The sequence below is a fragment of the Stegodyphus dumicola genome, chromosome 7 (assembly GCF_044657685.1).
Source record: "Stegodyphus dumicola isolate Sdum_Otavi_A_Nest chromosome 7, ASM4465768v1".
In the NCBI taxonomy this organism is placed as follows: Eukaryota; Metazoa; Arthropoda; class Arachnida; order Araneae; family Eresidae; genus Stegodyphus; species Stegodyphus dumicola.
The window spans coordinates 58,047,120-58,064,529 of record NC_140774.1 but is presented as its reverse complement, the minus strand read 5'-3'; the positions used below and the strand labels follow the sequence as shown (position 1 = coordinate 58,064,529).

At 34.5% G+C, this 17,410-nt stretch overlaps 1 protein-coding gene across 6 annotated transcripts in view; it reads right to left on the bottom strand.

Moving 5' to 3' along the window:
* LOC146996191 (uncharacterized) overlaps window positions 1–17,410 on the bottom strand; it is a 300,697-nt gene that overhangs the window by 194,860 nt on the left and 88,427 nt on the right. Inside the window, exon 3 of one of the 6 annotated variants that reach the window (XR_015042014.1) lies at window positions 7,467–7,557. The exons of the other annotated variants lie outside the window; for them this stretch is intronic. The gene's annotated coding sequence lies outside the window, so the exon portion shown is untranslated. Of the gene's footprint in view, window positions 1–7,466; window positions 7,558–17,410 lie in introns of those variants that run through there. 6 annotated transcript variants of the gene reach the window in all.

Genomic DNA, 17,410 nt, shown 5'->3' with positions numbered 1-17,410 from the left:
CCATAACTAGATGTTCTAGGTGGATGAGAGATATGGAGAACTTGCTGGCTAGAGCAACAATGGAATTGAATTCCTCTGTATTGACCACATATCCTTACTGTCCATCATGCATTATTTAGTCGAATGATTTCATTACTTAGGCCTCGATGATAGGGCACATTCATGAGCCTTAACAAGTCATAAATGTACCAGTGGCCATCCAGATTACCAGCTATGAGACCAAGATATAAACTGAATGTCTATCCACGGCACCCCACATTAGCATGCCACGAGCTTAGGCATTATGACAATAACAAATGCAAGTTGCCATCATTCGTGCTACTCCCTGCCTCCATGATTGAATACATCCAACATCATGCTGTATGCAGAACCACGATGTGATCGAGAAGATGACTTGGTGCCATTCCTGTGTCCAGTGCTGTTGTTTCTTGCACTGGGTGTAACCTGTCTCCACGGCAATAACAGGGAAAGGCATAAAAAAGATGCTACACATGTCATCCTGCACAGGAACCAAGTTTGACTCAAATGTGCCATGGTTGTATAATCTTCAAGGTCAAGAGGACAACATATATAAATATATATCCTCTTGGATATTAGTGGCTCTGGTCATTGAGATCCCACATGGCACCCTGCAGGATCCTACTGGACCTATTAATTCCCCATTCACTTGACAGTAATGAGTTGAGTTTCCAACTTACATGAGTAGCAATGTTGTGGAAAATAAACTGCAGTCCCGAAAGGCCGTGATCCTGCCACAGTCAAACTGTGATAAGTGCTGGTAAAAGTTCCTCCTCACGTGAGGATAACAGACCTTAACACCAACAACCAAAGCTGAAATGTGATTTCCATGTTAAACTGTAGAGACAGGTATTTTTGGAGGCAGTCAAGATGAAAAATTAACAACGCCTTCACCAGGAATCGAACCGTTGACCTCTCAATTACACGCTGAATGTGCACACCACTACACCATGAAGGCTCGCTAAGAAGGTGGGAGAAATACCTTATAAAACAACTGCTGTCCAATCTTTCCATTTACACACAAGACAGATGGTGTTGCTTATACCTGCTCTGTGTGCATGTTCTGGAATGCATATCCCCACATATATTATTTTTCAGGCAAAATTTGCTGTTTGTTACATGTTGCCTTCATGGTACAGGAATTTTAATAGCTGATCAATGTGTGTTGTGTGGGTGAAATATGTAAATAAAAATTCTAGCTTTAATTTGTTTACTTTGCTGTTTTGATCTAAAAATTGTAAATTCTTATAATAAATCTCTAAAATGCAATATTTTCAAATTAATACATGTCACATAACTGTTGCATTATGCTGGTGATGCAGATAGTTTTGCAAACTGAAACTCAAATGGCCACCAGTTATTAAAATTTTTAACTGCCAACAGGAAATTTGAGAGGAATAACTTTTTCACAACTCTCCTAAGCTTTCATTTTAAATGGGTTACATTCCAGCTCTTGCTTGCTATTTAGCAATGATGTTGCCAAATTATCTCTCTTTCATCAACTGTATAATTATAATGATGTGCAATTCATTTTAAAACTGTGCTTCTCAAAAATAAAGAAAATTTTCCTTCACTAGCCCGTCTGCAACTTTATGTAATTATATATATACATTCCATTACCATCTATAACAACAATCATGATTAAAAACATCTGAGTCTCCTCCTCTAAATTATTACACATGTAGAAATAATTAAGAATATATATATTAATTAAGAATACATATATAGAATAATAGAATAAATATATAGAATAATAACAATTTAATATGGTGAAATATTAAAACTGAATCAAAAAATTGAAAAAAAAATTGCAATAAAAGTAAACTCATACAAAAAATTGAAAAAAAAATTATTTTGTATATTACGTATCTAATATCGAGTCACATCCGAGCCGCTTGCCATCTGTACCTTAAAGATTTCAGATAACAGGTTTTTATCATTATATTATTTTTCAAGTGTTTCAAGTTTCTTAAAAAATTTGAATGCTTCAAACTTAGTGTTATATTCTCATTTTCAATCACATTCATGTCCATAAATTAAGGATAATTCGGAGTCACGCGGAAATCGAACTCTAAAATAAATATATCACCTGTAAAATCACAACACACATCTTCAAGAACCGTATGCAAATTTCAGGTAGTAACTAGATGACACTGATGGTACGTCACAATGACGAGAGTGTAAGAGAGTGATATATAAGGAATACAGGCAAAGAAGTAAAATTTTTCGCAGGCACTTTATAAGCATTTCAGTGCAATAACCGAATAGTTATGACACAAAGGAAGCAAATGGATGATTTTTTACGTGGTAGAATTATCGGCCGTCTGGAATGTGGGCGTACCCAACTGGAAGTATCAGACAAACTTGGAATTGCCCAGAGTATCATCTCCAGGCTTTGGCAACATTCCAAGATGATGGTAATGTGAGAGTAGACGTTACAGCACAGGTTGCCCCAGAGTTACAACGCCGAATGAGGACCGGTATTTGGCAGTTACTGCCAAAAAAAACTGGCGGAGCACAGCCTCAGACCTGTCTCGTCAGCTCTCTTAAGCCACTGGTACGACAATTTCAAGGCAGACCATGTACAAACGCTTAGGGCAGATTGGTCTATATGCTCGTAGACCTGTCATATGCATTCCACTTACTGCAACTCACTGTCGCCTGCGGTTAATCCTGGAGTAGAGAGCATGCATTGTGGACACCGCAACAGTGGGCTTGTGTGATGTTTTCCGACAAGTCCAGGTTTAGCTTGCAGTCTGATTCTCGCCGGACTTTCATATGGAGAGCTCCAGGTACCCGTTACTACCAAGAAAACATCATTGAACAACACCGTTACGGTGGTGCAGGAGTGCTCATTTGGGGTGGAATTATTCTGGGTTCCAGAACTGACCTGCATGTTCAAATTGGAACCATGACAAGCCAAATCTATCAGGACATCATTCTGGAACAACATGTACATTTGTTTTGGGGCGCCATGGCCGCACAATTTGTGTTTATGGATGAAAACGCCCATCCTCACCGTGCAAACATCGTAAGCGAATGCCTTCAATCGGCGATATCACCCGTATGGACTGGCCAGCATTCTCACCGGACTTGAATCCGGTAGAGCACATGTGGGATACATCGACAAGTTGCAGCCTGTCAACCTCCTCCTACATGTCTACCGGAACTTCGGAGAGCATTGCTTTTTGAGTGGTGTAATATCCCCCAAGATCAGATCGATAATTTGATACTCAGCATACCTAGGCGTTGTACGGACTGTATTGCATTGTCTGGGAGACATACAATGTATTAATCATACCAACCATGTAATATTGATTTTTTGTAAATAGGTTTTTTTCTGTAATTTGCTCCAGGGAGGAAAAAAATCGAAATTTTCCTTCTTAACAATACATATTCTTTGATTCTAACTTCCATGGTACCGTATATTAGTATTAAACCGATTTTGTTTTATACGACAATAAGTATTTTGCTTAGTTCAACATGCACTGCACATGCGATTCTCGAGGTTACCTGAAATTTGCTTTGCCTTTCTAAAAGACAATCTAATTGGAGCTGTGAAAAATTGGCTCTATTCCAGCTGCCCGAACGACGCTCACCCAATACACAATTCGCCAATAAAAGTGATCGTTTCCAACGTCGGTGCAAAACTCGCTTTTTTGGGGGGGGATCGCCATATGAAATTCCCTGAACTTCTTGGTCAATTTTCAAATTCCCTGACTTTTTCCAGTTTTCCAGGTAGCGTGGCAACCCTGTTGCAAAAATGCTACATAAATGCAGCCAATCAAGTCATTCTGGGAGAAAGTATGGACCAAGTAAAAAGTCTCCTACAATGCTAGAGCACATACTGAGGGCAAATTTGCACTGTGAGGCATGCATACATGTAGCATGTGAGTTTTTATCTGCCCAAGTACGCAAGCTGTGTATGTTCATCACACCCTCTAGTGAGAAGGTAGCCTCATCAGTGACGAGATCACTTGCTGTGAAGTTTTGGTTTGCACAATTTTTTTGCAAAAATCACCACGCAAAATCTATGTGCTTGTTGTAGCCTTCCGGTTCCAATGTCCAGATGCATCGTAAATGGAAAGGATGCAGTCCTTTGTCATGTAAAATACGCCAGACGGGGATATGAGTGTCTCGGGCTACAACTCATGTACTTGTTGAAGGATTATGCTCCAGATCTTGGAGAATGCTTTCTTTTGGAAAAAAATGTCCGAGTTATTCGTTGGCGACCGGCATTTGGCTTTTGCATATCGAATGAACTGTTTCGCACAATCGTTGATGCAGAGTGGCAAGGCAACTTTCTATATCAGGATATTTCTCGTGATTCATTCACATTGCTTTTCATCGATTGCAGCTGGGCATGCATACATCAAGTGCACGTCAGCCATTTTGTGGTATGCGTAACTAGCCATACTACTGCCAACGCATCCACGGCTTCAATGGAGACAATCTCCGTTTCCTCAGCTGTTGCTTTTGTTAAATGTTTTCTTGAATCACCATGTATTTTATCTCTCTTAATTAATCAATCAATTTTGAAGCCCTTTGCATGACATTAATAGTAATTATTAATTAAACTTTATCCCATTTTTGGTGTATCTGTACGTTTACACACACAAACATATATATATGCATTTGAATGCTAGTATAATTTCATGACCCCCTTAGTAATAAATAAATGAAATGAATGAGTTTATTGCTTTTGAATAGCGTAGTTTGTTAATTAATTACAGAATAAATTTGAAAGAAAAAATTAAAGTCGTTTTGCGTGAATGACAATACACTGCCATAAAGAAGATAAAAACATTTTAATTCCAAGAGTGGCAACCCATTTCTTTTAAATCACCAAGTCTCTTCATTAAATTCAAAATATAAATATCTTAAGCATTGATAAGCAACAAAGATTTTAGATGTTGAGGTTTTAACTCTTTGGCTGCTCATCCTGCGATTTCCACGGGCAACTCAAATGTAGCAAAATCTGCTCATCCCCCGGGCATGTGTTTTTCTTCCTTTATTGAGGAGCGCATCCCGTTTTTTCCCATTGAAATAAATTATATACAGTATTAGACGTTTAGTTTACATATTGGCCAACAGATATTGTTAGTTCTCCACTAAATTGCGGCATTTGAAGGCACGTGGTATTACCGCTCAAACTTCACTTTTTGGTGTTTTTTTTTACAGAAATGGCTGCTAGAAAACATTCAGCAATTATCTTAATTATTTAATTAAATTATTGAATTATTAATTAGATTGATCATTAACTAGATTTATTGAATCTGGTGCAAAGACCGTGAAGTTAGACTTTGTCTTGAAACCTGTTTTGAACTCTATCATACTAAACTGCATTTCTACGGTAGTTTTTCCTCAGTGCTTTATATTTTCTTAAATTTTATACATTTTGCTTTTTTATATTATGCAATAAATATAAATTAACTGTAATTCGACTGAAATTTATTTAGAAAAATTTTTTGGGGGGTGATAACATCTGAAATTGTTTTTTCTGGCAACTTTAGTTTCTCATGATAAAAATTTATATTATATATATATATATAAGTATTTTATAAAAAGAAAAAGCTCATTTTTCAATTCTCCAATATATATAGAATCAAAATATAGGGAAAAAAAAGTTTTTTAAGCTATTTTGGTCTACAAATTGAGCAATCAGACAGTTAATCAAATGTTCCTTAAATTTGCACAAAATATGAAAGTTGTGCTTCAGCGTTCAGATGAAGACGGTGTTCAAAATTTGGTGGCTCTAAGTGCCACAATTATTTCACAATGCATTTAAATTTGAAAGACAAATACCTGCACTTTGCCAACTGGCAGCATACTTCTTTTATATCACCAGGTTTTCTGATATATTTGAAACATAGATATCTTATATGTTGCTGAGTGGCAACATAAACCTTTTAAATTACAGAGTTTTTAATCAAAAGTTCATTAAATTCACACAAAATAAATAAAAAAAATCAAAATTCAATCTGAGGTGCTCATGTGAGGGATTATGCAAATTAAAAAATTGGCAGCTCCCATGTTTCACCCTTATTCCCTTATGCAAGGAACATACACACATAAATATTATTTATAATTTAGTAATAAAGATATTAATTGTAAATAAAAAAAACATGCATTAAAAGCTGCAGTAAATCAGTGGTAATAATTTAAACTAAAATCAAAGCAAATTCAAATATCATACTCAGCAGAATAAGATTTACACTTGATAAGGCCCTAAGCTATTTGAGATTTGGGGACCTTTATACATCTGTTATAATATATTTTAATTCTATATACACTATATTTTAATTGGGGGGGGGGCAAGAAAGTGGGGACCCTAAGCTATAGCTTGTGTAGTTTATACGTAAATCCAGCCCTGATACTCAGTTTGACAAAGTTGGAAAAGTGAAATGATATAAAAAATTTCAAACGATTACTGCACAAATGAAAAAACAAGTGAAATTATAAAAAGTAAAAAATAAAAAATAAAATAAATAAATCACATGATAATTTGACTTTTTTTAAATGCCAACATTTTGAGTTGATGAGGTGTTTTGTAAATTTTCCCTTGTGTCAATTTATGCAGAAACTGTTTGCACATTTTGCAACTTTATAATTTTCTACCAATTTACTTTTCTACTTTGCCAAACCAAATATTGTATTTAGTTTGATTCAGGTTTAGTTTTAAATTTACTCTATATATTTTAACTTAAATATTTTGACTTAAATTTTTAACTTTATATTTTGACTTTTTGGAAAAATGGTCTGGATTTTACCAACAATTCCAAGCTATTTTCCAATTTACTGACTTTCTAAGCATGTGGAAGCCCTGCATCAAGACAGAAAAAGAGGTTATTTGATTCAGAATGCTACATTATCTCTTAAAATTGTAGATCCATGATGAGTTTGCTGCCACACATCGTAAAAAGTGTCAAAGTAAGCACCCACACTAGTAGCCGAATGGTTAAAAAAAAATGCTGAGAGTTTGACCGAGGTTCAAATCTATGCAAACGAGATGGCTGAATGGTCGGCTTTGGTGAGTTCCCCCCTTCATGTAATGCAAAAGCAAGCCAACTTCCCTTAGTAAGTTTCTATAAAGGAATTCCTCCTCTTAGGCAAACAGTTCTTGCATACTTTCCCATATTCAAATAATCTAACCTAACCTTAAAGAGGAAAAGATTAGTCCAGCATTTCATACTTATTTATTTAGACTTTTCATATGTGATACGTACTTCTGACAATAATAACATGCATAGTTATTTCTATACAGCAGTTTTTGCTAACAAGCTCACTATTTTTGTGAATAACCTTTTGAAAATTTATACTTTAGATAACAACAATAAAAAATCAATATATTTACAGTAATTACAAACATGTAGCATAAAATTTAGAATAGGTTAATAGTTGAAAGAAACATTAACCTGAGTTCTGAGTGTTCGAAGTAGTACTATGCATTCATTTTCTTCTTGTTCACTTCTTTCTGTTGATAACTGAAGTCTTCCAATTAAATTAACTTTACCTCTCTTCTGAGGTTTTTTATTTTTCCTGTAAAATATTAAAAGTTTAGCTGTAACTTAGAATATAACACATATGGAAATGAAAAAGAAACACACTAAGTGAAACACGAAACTAGTAATGCAACAACCTCGTGTTTGGCATAGATTTAGGTATAAGATCTCAAGCTATTTCAAGGGCAAACTGGTACAGGTCCCTCTTCATCAGGAGCAAAGAAATCTGCAAGACTGGAAAGCAGTGGGCTTTACGGTCATATTTATACTCCACAAAGAAGCAAATGAGAAGGTAGTGCCATCTTTGGCCAAAATATTAATGAAATTAAAAAATTAAATTAGTAGAATTTTAAAAGTTGTAGGAATGACTGGATTGGACTTTTAGGTTAAGATAAACTTTTGTGACTAACTTTGCGAAAAACTTCAAGTAAATCCAATTCACGAATTGAAGAAGCTTTTTAAATGATTTTTGCAGACGCAAAATCAAAATTATTATTACATTCCCAACAAAGATTAGTTATCAAAGATTTTTTAATTTTGCCTTTTCGGACATAAGATTGGTGTTCCTCGATACGAAACTTTAACACTCTTTTAAATTGGCTGATGCATCTCAAACCGCACTGACATGATATGCTATAAATTCAAAAAAAATTAAAGTTAGAAATGTAATCTTTAAGAGTTAAACCATGGATTTTTATTGATAGGCAAGAAAATGACTGGATAGTTGGATTAGACAAATTGAACTTCTGAAGAATCCATGCAATTTTAAAACTGACAAAAGGATAAAATGGAAACACAAGAAGGCTATTAATATTATTTTCTAATAGCAGAATGTCTTCTCTGATGGCAATCAGAAAATCTTTTAAGGCTTTGACCACAGTAGAAAATCCTGGATCAATGGAAACTGATCTCCAATAATTGAGTTCATTAGCAAGCACAGGTTCTGAAGAGCAAACTTACGAATAATCATTAAAAGAAGCCATTTTTTGCTTACATAATATGTAATATAATACAAGCACAAAATACATAAGTAAAAGGAAGCTATTTTTTGCTTAGCCAGGTGACATGGTTTAGCACAGGGTAGTAAACAAACAAAAAAGTGTTTACCACAGGAGAGAGTGATTACCACGGGAGAAAATCCTGGATCAATTGAAACTGATCTCAAATAATTGAGTTCATTAGCAAGCAGAGGTTCTGAAGAACAAACTTCGAGAGCACAAAATACATAATACTAAGAAGAAGCCATTTTTTGCTTAGCCAGTGACATGGCTTAGCATGGGGTGGTAAACAAACAGAAAAATGTTTATGGTAAACAGTAATACTGAAATCAGATTCACTGTGAATTATAACAATATCAAGGAAGGTAGGGAATTCTCAGATTCAAATTCAAAAGTGAACTGGATAGTTGGATTAGACAAATTCATAACAGACATAATTTGGGATAAATCTTTATTACCATCAGAAAGTGTGATAGTGTCATCTACGTAGCGAATCCAGAGACAAAAAGGTAGTTTCTGAAATAATCTGACTTCAGAATAGTGCATGTAAATATTAGCAAGTACAAGACTGAGGGGATTGCCCATAGCTAATTGCTGAATTTGGCGATAATAATCACTTTGGAAAAAAAGTTCGTTGAACTCTTGAGATTTTAGTAACAGAAATTAACTCTTGGTTTCAGTAACTGTGAAAGGAATTCTCAAAGCCTAGTTTCAAAGACAATTTAGTATTCCTTCAACTGGAATAGTAGTTAAGCAGTGACATTGAACCGTAATGGAACACAGAGGGGGAAAAATCTTTCAGTTTATGGAGTTTCAAGAAAATCTAATTTACCAATTGAAGAAGCTTTCTGAACAATTCACTCTGAAATATACACAAGTTTGCACATGTGCAAATTTACAATTACATGTGCTAAATTATACAAGTTTGTATCATTCCCAAATTTATACAAGTCAAATGTAGTCTTAAATCTTCTGTTCACAATACAAAAATTATGCATAAATTCAAACTGTCAGCTCTTCATTACATGATAAGAAACTCAGGTTTGGCTAAAATTGAATTTGGATTATATTACCTTCATTTAAAAACTGCCAATTCTACTTTTAATTTCCCTTCTTTTGATTGTAAATCTTGATCTAGAACTGATACCACTTGTCTAGGCCATAAAAGTGTCCTTGTTTCTAAATTCCAAAAGCTTTCACCCCTATCAGCTAGTCCCACCCACCTTCTTAACCTTCCCACTGCAAATCCTAATCCCATCATTAATATCTCTAATATTAATCTTTCAGAAGATAATATGAAAATATTAAAATATAACTTCAACTTTTAAAAAACATCTAAACCTTCAACTCCTCAAATCATCACTGCTATTGAAAAAACTTTTAAATTCTCTAAAACTTCAGAAACACAGAAGGACACAATCCAATACTCAATTACTCACAACATGGATTTTAATAACAGATCATTTGTTTCAAATCTTAAGCGAAAGAAAATGAAGGCCTTAAGTGAAATTCACTCTAATGCTAACATTATAATTTTTAAAGCTGATAAGAACTAACAGATTATTGTTATGGACAAAAACACATACAGAGTCTCGAAACTGATAAATGAAAGCCAAAATTCTTTCAAATTCTGATCTCACAAAAGTAAAAACAGTTGTTCAGTCTTCTCCTATCATCCCAATTCAATTTAAAAAAATCTTTTATTCCACCTATTGCTAACAGTGCTAGGTTCCATACTCTTCCCAAAGTCCATAAAATTGGAGTTCCGTCTTGACCTATTGTTTCCATTTAAGGAACAGCATCCTTTGGCTAAATATTTAGTTTCCAGATTTTCTCCATTACTTTCTAATAATATTCACACTGTAAAAAGTTCTTTTGAAGTCATTGAGATACTTAAAGATTTTTCTCTCCTGCATTCCATTGTAGTTTCCTTTGATGTGAAATCACTGTTTACTTATGTTTCAGTCAAAGGAGCACAAATTGTCTTGAAATCAGGCTTCAAGAATTCCATTTTACACACACTAAAATTGAAGAGTTAATTTCTCTTAGTAAAAATCTCTTTGAATACAAAACACTTTGTTTTCCAAAGTTAATATTATCACCAAATTGAGAGAGCCATGGGTAATCCTCTCAGCCCTGTACTTGTTGACATTTACGCGCACTATTTTGAAGTGAGATTATTTCAGAAATTTTCTTTTCATTTCTGGATTTGTACATAGACGACACTTTCACACTTTTTCATGGTAATAAAGAAGATTTATCCCAAATTTTATCTGTTATGAATTTGATTGATCCAGCTATCTAGTTCACTTTTTAATCTAACAACTCCCTTCCCTTCTTTGATATTCTTATAATTCGCAATGAATCTGATTTTGACACTACTGTTTACTAAACACTTTTATATTTGTTCACCCCCCTGCTAAACCCTGTCACTTAGCTAAGAAAAAATGGCTTCTTTTTACTATTATGTATTTCATGTTCATGAAGTTTGTTCTTCAGAAGCTCTGCTTGCTAATAAACTCAATTATTTGAGATCAGTTTGCATTGATCCAGGATTTCTGTTTGTTTACTGCCCTATGCTAAAACCATGTCACCTGGCTAAGCAAAAAATGGCTTCTTTTTACTATTATACATTTCATGCTTTCAAATTTTGTTCTGCAGAACCTTTGTCTGCTAATGAACTCAATTATTTGAGATCAGTTTCCATTGACCCAGGATTTTCTCTCGTGGTCAAAGCCTTTACAAAATTTTCTGCTTGCCATCAGAGAAGACATTCTGCTATTAGAAATAACATTAATAACACTGTGGAGTATAAATGTCCACTGTAAAATTATGCCCACTGCTTTCCAGTCCTGCAGATTTCTTTGCTCCTCACAAAGAGGGACCTGTATTTGTTTGCCCTCGAAATCAATTGAAATCTTGTATATAACTCTACTCCGGACTCAAGGTTGTTGTGTTACTAATTTCACATAACACATATATCAATAATTATTATTTTGAAAGTTAATTTGCTAATACAACACTGTAATGTTTATATTCAGGGAGGAGATAAATGAAAAATTGCCCTTTAAGTTCACCTTATAGATATAAAATAGCAATAGCATTATATCTATACAAAAATGGATATTATTAAAAAATACTTCTAAACTTCTTTAAAGTCATATTGTAAAAATATAGAGCTATGTTAGGTCTACAGATAAATATTATTAACAAAGCTGCTGCTTAATATAGCTATGTATCATTCATGAGCTGCAATATTAGTACAACTCAAAACATGAAGTATTGAGATAAGCATGCCTAAAGTTTTCCTTGGTTCTGAAATGCAAGAATCGTACACTTAATTGTCAGATTAAGAAATAAGCATTACTAAAAGATCATAAAATTAAAAAAAATTATCAAATTTTTTATGAAATAATGTTAGTAAAAAAATTTTTATCAAATTTTTTAATATTATATTGAATTGTTCTCGAAGTTCATGGCTCATACACAAAATTCGAAAACAATAAACTGAATTTTATTAATAATGTTACCATATTGTGACAGGTGTTACAAAATTACAAAATGGCATTCTTAATATTTTCCTTGGTTCTTGGTTGGGTTTTCCTTGGTTTTAGTTCTACATCAGTAAACAGGATATAAAAGAGTGAACGATTTTCCAACAGCAGCCTACATAAGTATCAAAATAGAATGCATTTTTATTGTTAAAATTTTAGATTGCTGCAAAATGCTAAAGAAGAACTTCCTATTGCACTGCTGGCTATAAAACAGTATAGACTGTCAAATTTCTCCATAGATAATCTCCATATATTCTTGCAAGTAGTTTATAATAAGTTTTTCCAATAATGCTTCCTGAAAGGACTGGAGATTTTTCCTACACCTGCTGTCTTTTCACCTTCAAAATCTATTTCTTTAAAAGAAATCTTCAAAACGAAGTAATCCTGTGATTGCTCTCTTACTTTTGATACAGAAATGTCGTTGAAGTATACAGTGCCATGATAAATATTTATGCAGTAAAATTTTGATATGTTTGATACCAAGGAATGCAACACATACACATTGCTGTCATTTATTATAACAGTATTGAGCTAAAATATGTGCCAGTGCTGCTGCAAAGATAATTTTACAATACTGAAAATGGTCACAACTCAAAGCTTGTTATTTTTCAAGTTGTGCCAGTATTGTAGACCATGATGGATAATCTTTATGGAACATAAAATAAGTAGTTTTCAATTTAATTTCATATACATAATAAGAAAGGAAGCTATCATTTTTAATCAGTTAAATATTTTTATGCACTAATCTAGAAAAGCAGACAAATAAATGCTTAATCATAATAAAACATCATTTACTCCAGGTTAGAAGACATATTAACATGAACAAATTTAAAGGAAATTCGCACATATTTTACTACACATGGAGAAAACAATGTAAAAGCTTACACATCCTGTTCCACTGGGAATTAAACCAGTAACAAAACTCCAATATACAGTGATTTTAATCAACCAGATTAAAATAATATGAGGGTTGGAACTTTAATAGTGGCAACTATTTATTTACAAGGAATACAAAAGTGATTCATGTCACCATGTTTTACAGTCCTTCAATATAGTCGCCAGCATTGTGTACAACCCGTTTCCAATGATGTGGAAGTCGCAGAATACCTGTAGCAGCGCCTGTTTTGTTAATAGTTTGAATGGACCGGTTTACTGCCGCAAGAATCTCAGGAACAGTTTGGAAGCAAGTGCCACGAAGTGGTTCCTTCACCTTAGGAATTAAGCCATAGTCACATGGGCTTAGATCTGGGGAGTATGGTGGATGGTAAAGCACTTCCCAGCCCCATCGCTTGAACAAATCAGTCACAGCTTGCGCTGCATGCGGCCAAGCATTGTCACGCAAAATGAGAGGAGCGTTCTGCAGAAAGTGTCGCCGTTTTTTTCTCAAAGCTGGTCGGAGATTGTGATCCAAAAATGAGCAGTAATACTGCGCAGTGACGGTCTGCTGTGGGGGAACGGTATGTGTTAGAATGACACCATCACAGTTGAACATGATAATCACCATAACTTTCACATTGCTGGGGTTCTGACGAAATTTCGAATGTCGTGGTGACCTGTGATGACACCATTCGTTTGATTGGCGTTTCAGTTCTGGCTGGTACGATCGCGCCCAAGTCTCATCCAGCGTAATGACATGCCGTAAAAAAGCATCTCCTTTGCGCTCATAGCGCTCCAGGTGGGTTCTGGCAGCATTGTATCGTAGCCATTTCTGCATTTCCGTCAAGTGATGTGGAACCCATCGTGAAGCAATTTTTCTTATGGACAGGCATTCCTTCAGAATGTGCAACACAGTCATATGCGCTAATCCTGTTTGTCCAGCCAGCTGATGAACCGTTTGGCGGCAATCACTGTCCACTAGTGCGTCAACAGCTTGCACGTCTGCATCGCTGACACTCGGACGACCTGGCCGCAGCATGTCTGCCACGTTTTGGCGTCCTTCATTGAATGCTTTCACCCATCTTGCTATGGTTCTGTAAGGCAATGCAGATTCCCCGCAAGCCTCTTGATGACACTGTCGTGCTGTATGACCTCTGGCACATTTAATTTTTATCCAACAACGTTGTTCTTTATGTCTGGTCTTATTTCACTTAATAGAGCAATAAATGGTGGCGACACAAAGTGTATAAATAAATCGATCAACTCTAAAAGAATTAATGAGGTATGCAGGTCGATCATATATAAACGAGCCTTTATTGGCTGAGAGTGGGGAAGGGTATTTGTGTCTGATTGGGCATTTGTAGTCGTTAGGTGGGGATACCTAGAGTAGGGAAACCACATCAGCCAGCTTGTCCAGTGCTTAAGTGCCCTTACAATGAGTGTGCCCATCTCTCTGGAGCAACACATAATTATAAAGTTTCTCTGTGAAAACATAATTATAAAGTTCTCTGTTCGTCTGTGAAAACATGAAACCAGCCGAAATTTACCGCAGACTGCTTGCCCAGTTCGAGGAAGCTACGCTTTCATGGTCAAAAGTGAAGGTTTGGTGCAACCAATTTAAGCAAGGCCGTGAACGTGTTGCGAATCAAGCACATCCCCGTCATCCTCGCACGAGTGTGACTAATGAAAACATTGCACGTGTTCGTTAAAAATTTTTGTATTTTCAAGGAAAGCTTATTCTTTCACCTTTAGTATATAAGTAATGGTAATTTACCAGATAAAATTACGTAATGGGGAATACAGAAAAATATCTAACCACTTACTTTTGACTTCATCTGCAGAGAGACTAAACATGTAGTTCAGCTAAATCTGTTATAATAAATATTTATAATAATGCTAAATCCTGCAATAACTATTAATATGACAAATTTTTGTAAACCTATTTATTTGGATGAAAACTAAACACATTCAGAAATTTATGGCACTATATTATGGTTAACAGAGGAAAAACACTTTTCAAAATTCAAAATAGTTTTTATAAATCCAATTTATCACATTTTCCTTAAATTCCTGAAAAATAATCTTATATCCATGTAAAAGAGGAATATGTATTCATCTGTATATAAAAACTCTAAATACTGGAGTTAAACTGGAGCTTAGCCATTGCCAAAAATAAATAAAATGCAATTACTACATGTGAATATAATTCATAATTAAATTTAAACAAATCACTATTAGAATGCAAATTAAAGGAAGCTTTTAAAATATTTTAACATATAGTACCTATAAACAGAGTAGCCATTATTTGTGTTGTATCATAAATTATAATACGACGTTTAGCTTAAGAGAGCTTCTCCTGACGCATGCGCCGTTCGCGTTTATCCGCGCGGTGTATGATGACGTAACTGTTTATTACGTATGTATGTATATGTATACCATTCTTACTTCTTCGCCCTTTTTTCTCTGCTGTATGCAACTATGTTTAAGTTAATCTCTGTCATTAAAAATGTTCATTGATATTACAATCTATTTAGGCTCATTTATTTCTTCAATTTGACTATTCGATTATAGTAAAATAAACATGGGGTATGCCTTTTAAATTTTTTATGTCAGAAATTAAACTCAACCTACCAGCTGAACCATATGAGCAGTTGTATCAGTCAGCCACTGGTAGGTAACCTAAATAACGAATCAACATATAAAGTTGCCAAAATAAGGAGAGAAACAAAATTATGATAATCACATCTTACCTAATCATAAAATTTAATGTGTAGGCAAGTCTAAAATGAGTGAGAAGGAATTTATTTTGCAACACAAAGTAAAGCTGTCTTGCAGGAGCAAAAAAACTTGTCTCATGAGATAGTAAAAAATAATTAACTGTATCTGGTAACATTTATCTGACAACACATAAGTAATTGTTAACTACGTGCAGAAAATAAAATCTGGTCATGATAAGCAAAATGCAATTTTAAACTTTTGAGTTTAACTGCAGAAATCTACGAAAGACGTATATTTTATGTTGTAGCAGTAGTAAATCAAGATGCGGCTAATCTTTACTGTATGGTACACCTTGTTTTTTGTCTGAAAAAATCGCCAAGTGGTATTGGTTGTTCGTGAAATCTGGAAGCCCATTGCGACAAATAAGTTTTTCCGTTATTGTAATGTTGATAATGTTGGCGAAAATAGCCTTTGAAAAAAATAAGTTTTTGTCAATATAAAGGGGTTATTTCTGGAAATATTGCCAACGTGTTGTGATAAATTTAGTTTTGGGCTACATTTTGTAATAGTAACCCTTTTGTACGGACCCGTGTTTTTGGTTCTTACCATTCTTTTTAATTGCTATGTTTGGTTGCACGTAAGTGGTATGGTCTTGTATTTTGAACTTGCTATTATTTTGGTGTGGGTACCATCGTTTGAGTATGTCTGAGGTGAATAACAGACGATGAATTTAATTGAATTGCTTATCTGGAGGATGGAGGAAATGGTGGTGGAAAGCCTAAACGTATGCATGTGAAAAAAAAGGTATGTTAAAAAAATGACGCTTCATTTATTTATTCGTCTCTGTGTGTTAATTTTTCTTTTTGTTGTTTAATATTTTTATGTTAGAAAATATGTATTTTTGGTAACTTATTCCTCTCTGTTTTTGTATTTTTGGTTGTCTCTGTGTGTTAAGACAGTGGCGAATATTTTCTTGTAAACATGATATTTTTAACTTTCTGGTTTTCTTAAAGTGAAAATAGATCAATGTGTACATGTGCAAAGTTAAGGCAGTGCACAATACCTAGTTTGTGCAGTTTTCTGTTTTTTTTTTTAAGTTAAAATAGGTCGATGTGTACATGGACACCAAGTTTGTGTATGTCTTTGACTTCTTATTTTGGTTCTGTGTAACGGCAATCTTGAAATTTGTGCCGATTCTTCCAGGTGACGATCTTGATATAAAATAAGAAACGATTTGCCAAGGGTTACCGTAGAGTAAATTTTTACCAAAGATGTTCTACCATAATCACCATTTCAGTGGTTTAAACACTAGTGGAACAGTATTCAGAGATGAAGATTTCAGTTTTGTTTACACAGCATGATGGTTTAGGCACTCCAGCCGTTACGGTGAACAAGATTATAATAAACATAGCCAAAACAATTATCTATAAATATCGACGTATAAAACTGCATGAACTAATATATTTCTTATGCTAGTATGTACAGAATCCTTAATCGAAGTGAAAATGAGAAGACTGTGCCTGACTTACGTGATTACAAACTTACTCTGAGCCGTTTTTCTGTGACTCTTTTACTGTGTAGAGCTGTATAGAGATTTAGAATTAATCAGTAAAGGCTTGCAACGTAATAACGTCACAAGAGGCTTTTTTCTCGACAAAGCTAAGACTTTCGATCGTGTTTGGCTGGGTGCTCTTATTTACAATTTACACATTTCGGGGCTCCAAGAGTACATTAAACACATAAT